Below are 10,192 nucleotides of genomic sequence, written 5' to 3' on the forward strand. Positions count from 1 at the left end.
CCTTGCAATCGGCAAGTGTTACCGCAACCCAAGTAATTCGATTGTGGATGACAGTCTTCAGTAGAAGTTTCCACATCGGGCCATAATTATATATAGCCCCCATATAAACCGATCCCCAGATTTGACCTCCGGAGCCTCTTAGAGGAGCAAAATTCATCCGATCCGGTTGAAATTTTGAACATGGTGTTAGAATGTGGTCTCTAACAAACACGCAAGTATTGGTCCATATCGGTCCATAATTATATATAGCCCCCCATATAAACCGTTCCCAGATTTTATTTCCGGAGCCTCTTGGAGGAGCAAAATTTATCCGATCCGGTTGAAATTTGCAACGTGGTGTTAGTATAAGGCCGCTAATAACCATGCCAAAATTGGTCCATATCGGTCTATAGTTATATATAGCCGATCCCCAATCACATATCGGTTCATAATCATGGTTGCCACTCGAGCCAAAAATAATCTACCAAAATGTCATTTCTATAGAAAATGTTGTCAAAATTTTATTTCTATAGAAAATTTTGTCAAAATTTTATTTCTATAGAAAATTTTGTCAAAATTTTATTTCTATAGAAAATTTTGTCAAAATTTTATTTCTAAAGAAAATTTTGTCAAAATTTTATTTCTATAGTAAATTTTTTCCAAATTTTATTTTATTTCTATAGAAACTTTAAACTTAATTATATACGTATTTAATCGGCCTTTTTTAGTTTAATATATACCACGTATGGACTATGTGGTATATATTACCGTGTTAGGAAGTTTTAAGATACCTTGCAATCGGCAAGTGTTACCGCAACCCAAGTAATTCGATTGTGGATGACAGTCTTCAGTAGAAGTTTCCACGCAATCCATGGTGGAGGGTACATAAGCTTCGGCCTGGCCGAACTTACGGCCGTATATACTTGTTAAATTTAAGAAAAGCTCGCTTCCCGAAAGTTAAGCTTTTTTTAAAGTTTATACATATGAAGAGTACACCAGATTTTGCATAAAAAACAATTTTTGTTCTAGTTTTAGAGGAGTCGTATGTTAAGCATCTCGACCATGTGTGCAAGCAAATTCGAGGAAACAACGCCTTTTGACTTTTATATATTTTTACCCGCATTATTGGAATGAGCACGAGAGGTAAAATTGGGAAATCTTAGTTCTAGTTTCGTGCAATGTGGATCATCCACTGAAAAAAAAGCCTGCCCGGTTCCAAAGATTTTGTCATTACTTTAACAATTTTAGTATTGATTTCGAGCCAAAGAAGCGGAGAATAAAAGTAAGGATAATTTTAAGACACAATTTTCTTTTAAATTTGGGTTTTGTGTACTTGCTTTTAGAAAGCAAATTTTAATTTTTCGCTTTGTCAGCTTTTTTTTTTCCTTCATGTGCTATAAGAGTCCTTTAAAAACGAGTTAACGACAACTGTATTTTCCAAATTAAGACTCGACTTCCAGTAGAAATTATGCTATTTTTCAAGTAAAAAATGTCTTTAAAATAAAGTGTTGAAAAACATGTCCTATTATTGAACGATTATTTGCTTTGTAGTCAAGATGCAAAAAGACAACAAATTTCAAGACAATTGCATTATATTTCAAGAATTTTTCTGAATTATCAAAGTCAAGTTGATCTTACCCCAAATAATTTTTCTTTCATGTTATGATAGCCATTTTTAAGTGAAATCACCTAATTATAAGGACAATACGACTTCATTGAAAAGTTTATCGACTTTTGAACAAGGAAAAATAATTTATATTAGAGAAATGCGTTTTCTACGCTAAAAAAAAAAATTTGCATTCGTATTTTAAGGACATGAAATCTTTGGCCTCACCACAATATTCAAAGACGTTTTTTACTTGAAACATAGCATAATTTCTACTGGAAGTCGGAGTCTTAATTTGAAAAATAAAGTTGTCGTTAACTCGTTTCTAAAGGACTTTGATAGCATATGAAGAAAAAAAGCTGAAAAAGTGAAAAATTTGCTTCCTAGAAGCAAGGACACAAAACCCAAATTTAAAAGAGAATTGTGCCTTAAAAGTATCCTCACTTGTATTCTCAGCTTCTTTGGCTCGGAATCAATACCAAAATTGTTAAAGTAAAGACAAAATCTTTAGAACCGGGCATGCTTTTTTTCAGTGTATATTTACAATTTCAGGCAAATAGGGTAAAAACTACGGTTTCTAGAAGCTCACGAAGTAAAATCGGGAGATCGGTGTATATGGGGGCTATACCAAAAACATGGACCGATGCACACTGTTTTATGAAAACCTTTTTATGGTCCCACAGTACCTTTATATTTCAAATTTTAGGCAAATTGGATAAAAACCACGGCTTCTAGAAGCTCAAGAAATAAAATCGGGAGATCGGTCTATATGGGAGCTGCAGCAAACCCTAAACCGATACACACCATATTCGGCACACCTACTTGTGGTTCTAAAATTCTTCTAGATTTCCAATTTCAGGGAAATCAGATTAAAACTATGGATTCTAGAAGCCCAAGAAGTAGAATCGGAAATCGGTTTATATTGGGGCTATACCAAAGCATGGACCGATACACACCATTTTCGGCACACCTATTTGTGGTTATGAAATACCTCTAGATTTCAAATTTCAGGCAAATCGTATAGAAAAATACGGTTTCTAGAAGCACAAGAAATAAAATCGGAAGATCGATCTATATGGAGGCTATACCAAAACATGGACCAATACACCACATTTTCGATACACCTATTTATGGTTCTAAGATATCGCTAGATTTATACTTTCAGGCAAATCGAATAGAAAAGCCCAAGACTAGAAGCCCAAGACCCCAAATCGTGGGGGGGGGGGGTGGGTTTATATGGGGACTATATCAAAACTTGAACCGATATAGCCCATCTTCGAACTTGACCTGCCTGCAAACAAACAATGAATCTGTGCCAAATTGCAAGACGATAGCGCCATTATTCAAGGCTGTAGCGCGATTACAACAGACAGACAGATGGACGTGGTTATATCCTCTTAGAATTTCTCCGTGATCAAAAATATATATACTATATATAGTCGAAAATCGATATTTCGATGTGTTAACAGGTTGGCAGATAAGTCCCCGGTCTGACACATAGATGGCGTCGCTAGTATTTAATGCATATTATTTTTATATTGTAGGTTAGGTTAGGTTAGGTTATGTGGCAGCCCGATGTATCAGGCTCACTTAGACTATTCAGTCCATTGTGATACCACAGTGGTGAACTTCTCTCTTGTCACTGAGTGCTGCCCGATTCCATGTTAAGCTCAATGACAAGGGACCTCCTTTTTATAGCCGAGTCCGAACGGCGTTCCACATTCCAGTGAAACCACTTAGAGAAGCTTTGAAACCCTCAGAAATGTCACCAGCATTACTGAGGTGGGATAATCCACCGCTGAAAAACTTTTTGGTGTTCGGTCGTAGCAGGAATCGAACCCACGACCTTGTGTATGCAAGGCGGGCATGCTAACCATTGCACCACGGTGGTACCAACCTTCAAATGATTCGTGTCAAAATTTGACGTCTGCAAGTCAATTAGTTTGTGAGGTAGAGCGTCTTTTGTGAAGCAACTTTTGTTGTTGTGAAAAAATGGAAAAAATGAATTTCGTGTTTTGATAAAATACTGTTTTCTGAAGGTAAAAAATAAGGTGGAAGCAAAAACTTGGCTTGATAATGAGTTTCCAGACTCTGCTCCAGGGAAATCTTCAATAATTGATTGGTATGCAAAATTCAAGCGTGGTGAAATGAGCACGGAGGACGGTGAACGCAGTGGACGCCCGAAAGAGGTGGTTACCGACGAAAACATCAAAAAAAATCCACAAAATGATTTTGAATGACCGTAATATGAAGCTGATCGAGATAGCAGAGGCCTTAAAGATATCAAAGGAACGTGTTGGTCATATCATTCATCAATATTTGGATATGCGGAAGCTCTGTGCAAAATGGATGCCGCGCGAGCTCACAATTGCCCCAAAAACAACAACGTGTTGATGATTCTGAGCGGTGTTTGCAGCTGTTAACTCGTAATACACCCGAGTTTTTCCGTCCTGATTAGATGAGGAATCTTCTTGAATGACACCAGTAGGGAATAGGAATTTATATGCCAAAATGAAATATCACCTCGTAGATCCAAATTTATTCCTCGGGAAAAAACAACAAAAGACCAAAGGAAAAGGTTTGCAGATGTAACGAGACCAACCGGAGAAAATAAATATTACCAAAGTGAACTCTTTCGTTGGTGAAAAGCAAGTGGACATTTATTTGGTTCATTACTTATCACCTAATATCAATATCGTAATAAATTGAGTAGAATTCATGGCTTAACGAAAAAACTAAAAACGACATCTGTATTTCAAAGATATTATATCTTAGTATAAATTTTGTAGGGATGCCGGTTTAAACAGGACCAATTTTGGCATGGTTGTTAGAGACAATATACTAACACCACGTACCAAATTTCAATCGGATCGGATGACTTTTGCTCCTCTAAGAGGCTCCGGAGGTCAAATCTGGGGATCGGTTTATATGGGGGCTATATATAATTATGGGCCGATGTGGACCAATTTTTGCATGGTCATTAGAGAACATATACCAACACCGTGTACCAAATTTCAGCCGAATCGGATGAAATTTGCTTCTCTTAGAGGCTCCGCAAGCCAAATCGGGGGATCGGTTTATATGGAGGCTATATGTAATTATGGACCGATATGGACCAATTTCTGCATGGTTGTTAGATACCATATACTTACACCATGTACCAAATTTCAAGCCAAATCGGGGGATCGGTTTATATGGGGGCTATATGTAATTATGGACCGATATGGACCAATTTCTGCATGGTTGTTAGATACCATATACTTACACCATGTACCAAATTTCAGCCGGATCGGATGAAATTTGCTTCTCTTAGAGCAATCGCAAGCCAAATTTGGGGGTCCGCTTATATGGGGGCTATACGTAAAAGTGGACCGATATGGACCAATTTTTGCATGGTTGTTAGACACCATATGCTTACACCATGTACCAAATTTCAGCCGGATAGGATGAAATTGGCTTCTCTTACAGCAATCGCAAGCCAAATTTTGTGGCCCGTTTATATGGGGGCTATACGTAAAAGTGGACCGATATGGCCCATTTGCAATACCATCCGACCTACATCAATAAAAACTACTTGTGCCAAGTTTCAAGTCGATAGCTTGTTTCGTTCGGAAGTTAGCGTGATTTCAACAGACGGACGGACGGACGGTCGGACATGCTCAGATCGACTCAGAATTTCACCACGACCCAGAATATATATACTTTATGGGATCTTAGAGCAATATTTCGATTTCGAATGACAAAGTTAATATACCCCCATCCTATGGTGGAGGGTATAAAAAGTGTTGTTCCACCAAGACAACGCATCGTGCCACAAGTCATTGAGAACGATGGCAAAAATGCATGAATTTGGCCTCGAATTGCTTCCCCACCCACCGTATTCTCCAGATCTGGCCCCCAGCGACTTTTTCTTGTTCTCAGACCTCAAAACGATGCTCGCAGGGAAAAAATTTGGCTGCAATGAAGAGGTGATCGTCGAAACTGAGGCCTATTTTGAGGCAAAACCGAAGGAGTACTACCAAATTGGTATCAAAAAATTGGAAGGTCGTTATAATCGTTGTATCGCTCTTGAAAGGAACTATGTTGAATAATAAAAACGAATTTTGAGAAAAAAATGTGTTTGTCTTTGTTAGACCGGGGACTTATCAGCCAACCTGTTATTTTCTGGTGTTTTTCGATTGTAAATCTCCTCGCTTTCTATACAAAACCCAGAGTTTTGATGCCACATTTTGTTCTTAAAAATCCCTTTGGTGTTGTCTATACAAAAAGGTTCTCTTCTAATTCACTCTCTTCCTATCTCTCTTAGGTTGAAGTAATTTTCGTTGATATCCAATCACCCACCTATACGAAAAATAAAAAAACCTTGTCAATTTTGGATAAGAGGAGCCGGACGTGGTATTTTGGAAAATCCTAAACACTCATTGGCTCCAGCCAACCTGTTACTAATGGAATGACAAACTTCTTATACCCCCATCACCATTTTACGGAGAATTGAAGTAAGTATAACTTTAAGACACAATTCTCTTTTAAATTTGAGTTTTGCGTACTTGATTCAAAAAAACAAGTTTTAATTTATAAGTTTTTTCAGAGTTTTTATTTATATGCTCTCAAATGCTTTTAAAAGGGTCTTAACGACAACTAAAAATTCCAAATTCATGGTCGACTTCAGGTAGAAATCATACTATGTTTCAAACAAAAAGTGACTTTACAATAAAGTGCTGAAAACCATCTCCTATGTTGGAACGCTTTGTTGCTTTGTAATCAAGTCAGCAAATTTAAAGGCGATTCCATTATTTTTGAAGAATTTTTCTGAATTATTAAAGCCAAGTTGACCTTAGCCAAACAAAATTTTCTTCTGTGTTAAGATACCCATATTAAGTCGAATCAGTTCACCACACAAAATGACTTCATTGAAAGATTGTCGACTTTTTGATAAGGAAATAACTTTATAGCAGAGAAATGCGTGTTCTATTGTATGCTAAGCAAAATTTGCATTCGCATTTTATGGACATGAAATCTTTGGCCTCACGACAATGTTTTTGCAGTGTACTTTAAGAAAAATTTGTGGTAAGGGGAGGTCCCCCTCTTGAAGTTGAGATTTTTCACTGTAAAAACAGTGATGCAAAAAAGGAGGTTCCTCTCTCCAACCAAATATCGATCTTTGTCTAGACGCAACCCGCTGAAAATTTCAAGCAAATCGAAGAACTTAGATGCAAACAATATATATAACAAGTAAGGAAAGCCTAAAGTCGGGCGGGGCCGACTATATTATACCCTGCGCCACTTTGTAGATCTAAATTTTCGATACCATATCACATCCGTCAAATGTGTTGGGTGCTATATATAAATGTTTGTCCCAAATACATACATTTAAATATCACTCAATTTGGACAGAATTTGATAGACTTTTACAAAATCTATAGACTCAAAATTTAAGTTGGCTAACACACTAGGGTGGGACATAATTTTAGTAAAAATATGGGAAACATTTTAATCCGAAGCAATTTTAAGGAAACTTCGCAAAAGTTTATTTATGATTTATCGCTCGATATATATATATTAGAAGTTTAGGAAAATTAGAGTCATTTTTACAACTTTTCGACTTAACAGTGGCGATTTAACAAGGAAAATATTGGCATTTTGACCATTTTTGTCGAAATCAGAAAAACCTATATATGAGAGCTATATCTAAATCTGAACCGATTTCAATCAAATTTGGCACACATGACTATATTACTAATTGTACTCCTAGTGCAAAATTTCAACTAAATTGGGCCAAAACTCTGGCTTCTGGGGCCATATAAGTCCATATCGGGCGAAAGATATATATGGGAGCTATATCTAAATCTGAACCAATTTCTTCCAAAATCAATAGGGTTCTATTCTGACCCAAATTAAGAACATGTGCCAAATTTGAAGGCGATTGGACTTAAATTGCGACCTAGACTTTGATCACAAAAATGTGTTCACAGACAGACGGACGGACAGACGGACAGATGGACATGGTTATATCGACTCAGGGACCCACCCTGAGCATTATTGCCAAAGACACCATGTGTATATCTCGTCTCCTTCTGGGTGTTACAAACATATGCACTAACTTATAATACCCTGTTCCACAGTGTGGCGCAGGGTATAAAAATATGAAGTGCTTTATTTTTTCCAGATGATCACCCTCTACGTTCTCTGAAAATTTTAATAAATCGAGATTATCCGGAACATAATTCAGTGCAAGTCATTTAACTTGTTGCCATAGGAACTTTCATAGACCCCTCGCATTGTCCATATAAATGAACATGTGCCAAAATTGATGTAAATATAGTGTCTGTTTATGTAGCATCATTAGCATCCCCCATCCAGTAGTAGGTCGACTTGCTTCAGCTTCAGCCCAGATAAACGTCCATTCGGGCGATATGAATGAGTCGCTTATGTCATCAGGAATGACAATAAATTTTGTTGCTTGCAAATGAAAGCGAATTGGTTCTATTGTGGGGGCAGTTGTTTATCAGTCAAGCGATTGACAGATCGACTCTGTAGTTCATTGTTACAATTTCCCGTTTGCCATTTATTGTACGCTTTGCCGTTCTCTTCATTCCCTATGGCTGTCAGTCGAGTTATTGGAGAAGTGTCACAGCGTTTATATTTGAGATCGGTATTTAAAGTCGAATTGTCTCACATGCCTCATGGTTTGTCGTACAGTTCGATGATGCTATTTTTCGCATTGTCCTCTGGTCAAATGGCTATAGCCGCCGACTCCGTTGCTCTGATGTAATTGTAGGCTCATTGTTTGTCGGCAACAATTGCGGATGCTCGTTAATTCGCCACAATTATATTGCATTCATACATCAATTTTCATTGAAATTCTTTGGGTCACTTGCACCACTTTCTCCCGTTCCATACCCTCAGATGTCATTATATTGTAAATTTTAATCAAAATATGTATGAGGCGATTGAATGGATACAAATTGTTTGGTTTTTGTTATTGCGAGAATTGTGTTGGCATCCACTCATCAGCAGAGTGCTGTACATATATGTTCAGCAATTAAGTTGTAGCACATGACTGACTTAAGTATCTGATAATGGTGGCAAGGCCACAATTCGAGGACGAAATGATGGGCCATCTTAATTGTCAGTGTAATTAAATACAAGAAGAGACAATTCAAAATCCTGTTAACTGATACAGAGATATTGGAAAAAAAAAAATGATGACATATCCATTAATGGAAATTAAGTATATTATGGTGGCAACACCCAGAAGAAAGTGTCAACTTCTTTAAGTTAAAACAAGTAAGGAAAGTCTAAAGTCGGGCGGGGCCGACTATATTATATCCTGCACCACTTTGTAGATCAGAATTTTCGATACCATATCACATCCGTCAAATGTGTTGGGGGCTTTATATAAAGGTTTGTCCCAAATACATACATTTTAATATCACTCGATCTGGACAGAATTTGATAGACTTCTACAAAATCTATAGACTCAAAATTTAAGTCGGTTAATGCACTAGGGTGGACCACACAGTTAGTAAAAACAAGTAAGGAAAGTCTAAAGTCGGGCGGGGCCGACTATATTATACCCTGCGCCACTTTGTAGATCTAAATTTTCGATACCATATCACATCCGTCAAATGTGTTGGGGGCTTTATATAAAGGTTTGTCCCAAATACATACATTTAAATACCACTCGATTTGCACAGAATTTGATAGACTTTTACAAAATCTATAGCCTCAAAATTTAAGATGGCTAATGCACTAGGGTGGAACACAATTTTAGTAAAAAAAATATGGGAAACATTTAAATCTGAAGCAATTTTAAGGAAACTTCGCAAAAGTTTATTTATGATTTATCGCTCGATATATATGTATTAGAAGTTTAGGAAAATTAGAGTCATTTTTACAACTTTTCGACTAAGCAGTGGCGATTTAACAAGGAAAATGTTGGTATTTTGATCATTTTTGTCGAAATCAGAAAAACATATATATGGGAGCTATATCTAAATCTGAACCGATTTCAATCAAATTTGGCACATATGACTATGTTACTAATTGTACTCCTAGTGCAAAATTTCAACCAAATTGGGCCAAAACTCTGGCTTCTGGGGCCATATAAGTCCATATCGGGCGAAAATATATATATGGAAGCTATATCTAAATCTGAACCGATTTCAATGAAATTTGCCACAAATGACTATACTACCAATTGTACTCCTTGTGCAATATTTCAAGCGAATCGGGATAAAACTCTGGCTTCTGGGTCCATATAAGTGCAAATCGGGCGAAAGATATATATGGGAGCTATATCTAAATCTGAATCGATTTCAACCAAATTAGGCACGCATAGCTACAATGCTAAATCTACTCCCTGTGCAAAATTTCAACCAAATTGGACCAAAACTCTGGCTTTTAGGACCATATTAGTCCATATCGGGCGAAAGATATATATGGGAGCTATATCTAAATCTGAACCGATTTCTTCCAAAATCAATAGGGTTCTATTCTGACCCAAATTAGGAACATGTGCCAAATTTGAAGGCGATTGGAATTAAATTGCGACCTAGACTTTGATCACAAAAATGTGTTCACAGACAGACGGACGGACGGACGGAC

At 37.0% G+C, this 10,192-nt stretch overlaps 1 long non-coding RNA gene across 1 annotated transcript in view; it reads left to right on the top strand.

The window, feature by feature from the left end:
- LOC142237273 (uncharacterized) overlaps nt 1-6,075 on the top strand; it is a 109,212-nt gene extending 103,137 nt beyond the window's left edge. Inside the window, exon 3 of the long non-coding RNA XR_012722420.1 lies at nt 5,892-6,075. This is a non-coding gene — a long non-coding RNA (uncharacterized LOC142237273). The remainder of the gene's footprint in view (nt 1-5,891) is intronic.
- The last annotated feature ends 4,117 nt before the right edge of the window (nt 6,076-10,192 follow it).

This window comes from Haematobia irritans, chromosome 4 (assembly GCF_050003625.1).
Source record: "Haematobia irritans isolate KBUSLIRL chromosome 4, ASM5000362v1, whole genome shotgun sequence".
NCBI lineage: Eukaryota > Metazoa > Arthropoda > Insecta > Diptera > Muscidae > Haematobia > Haematobia irritans.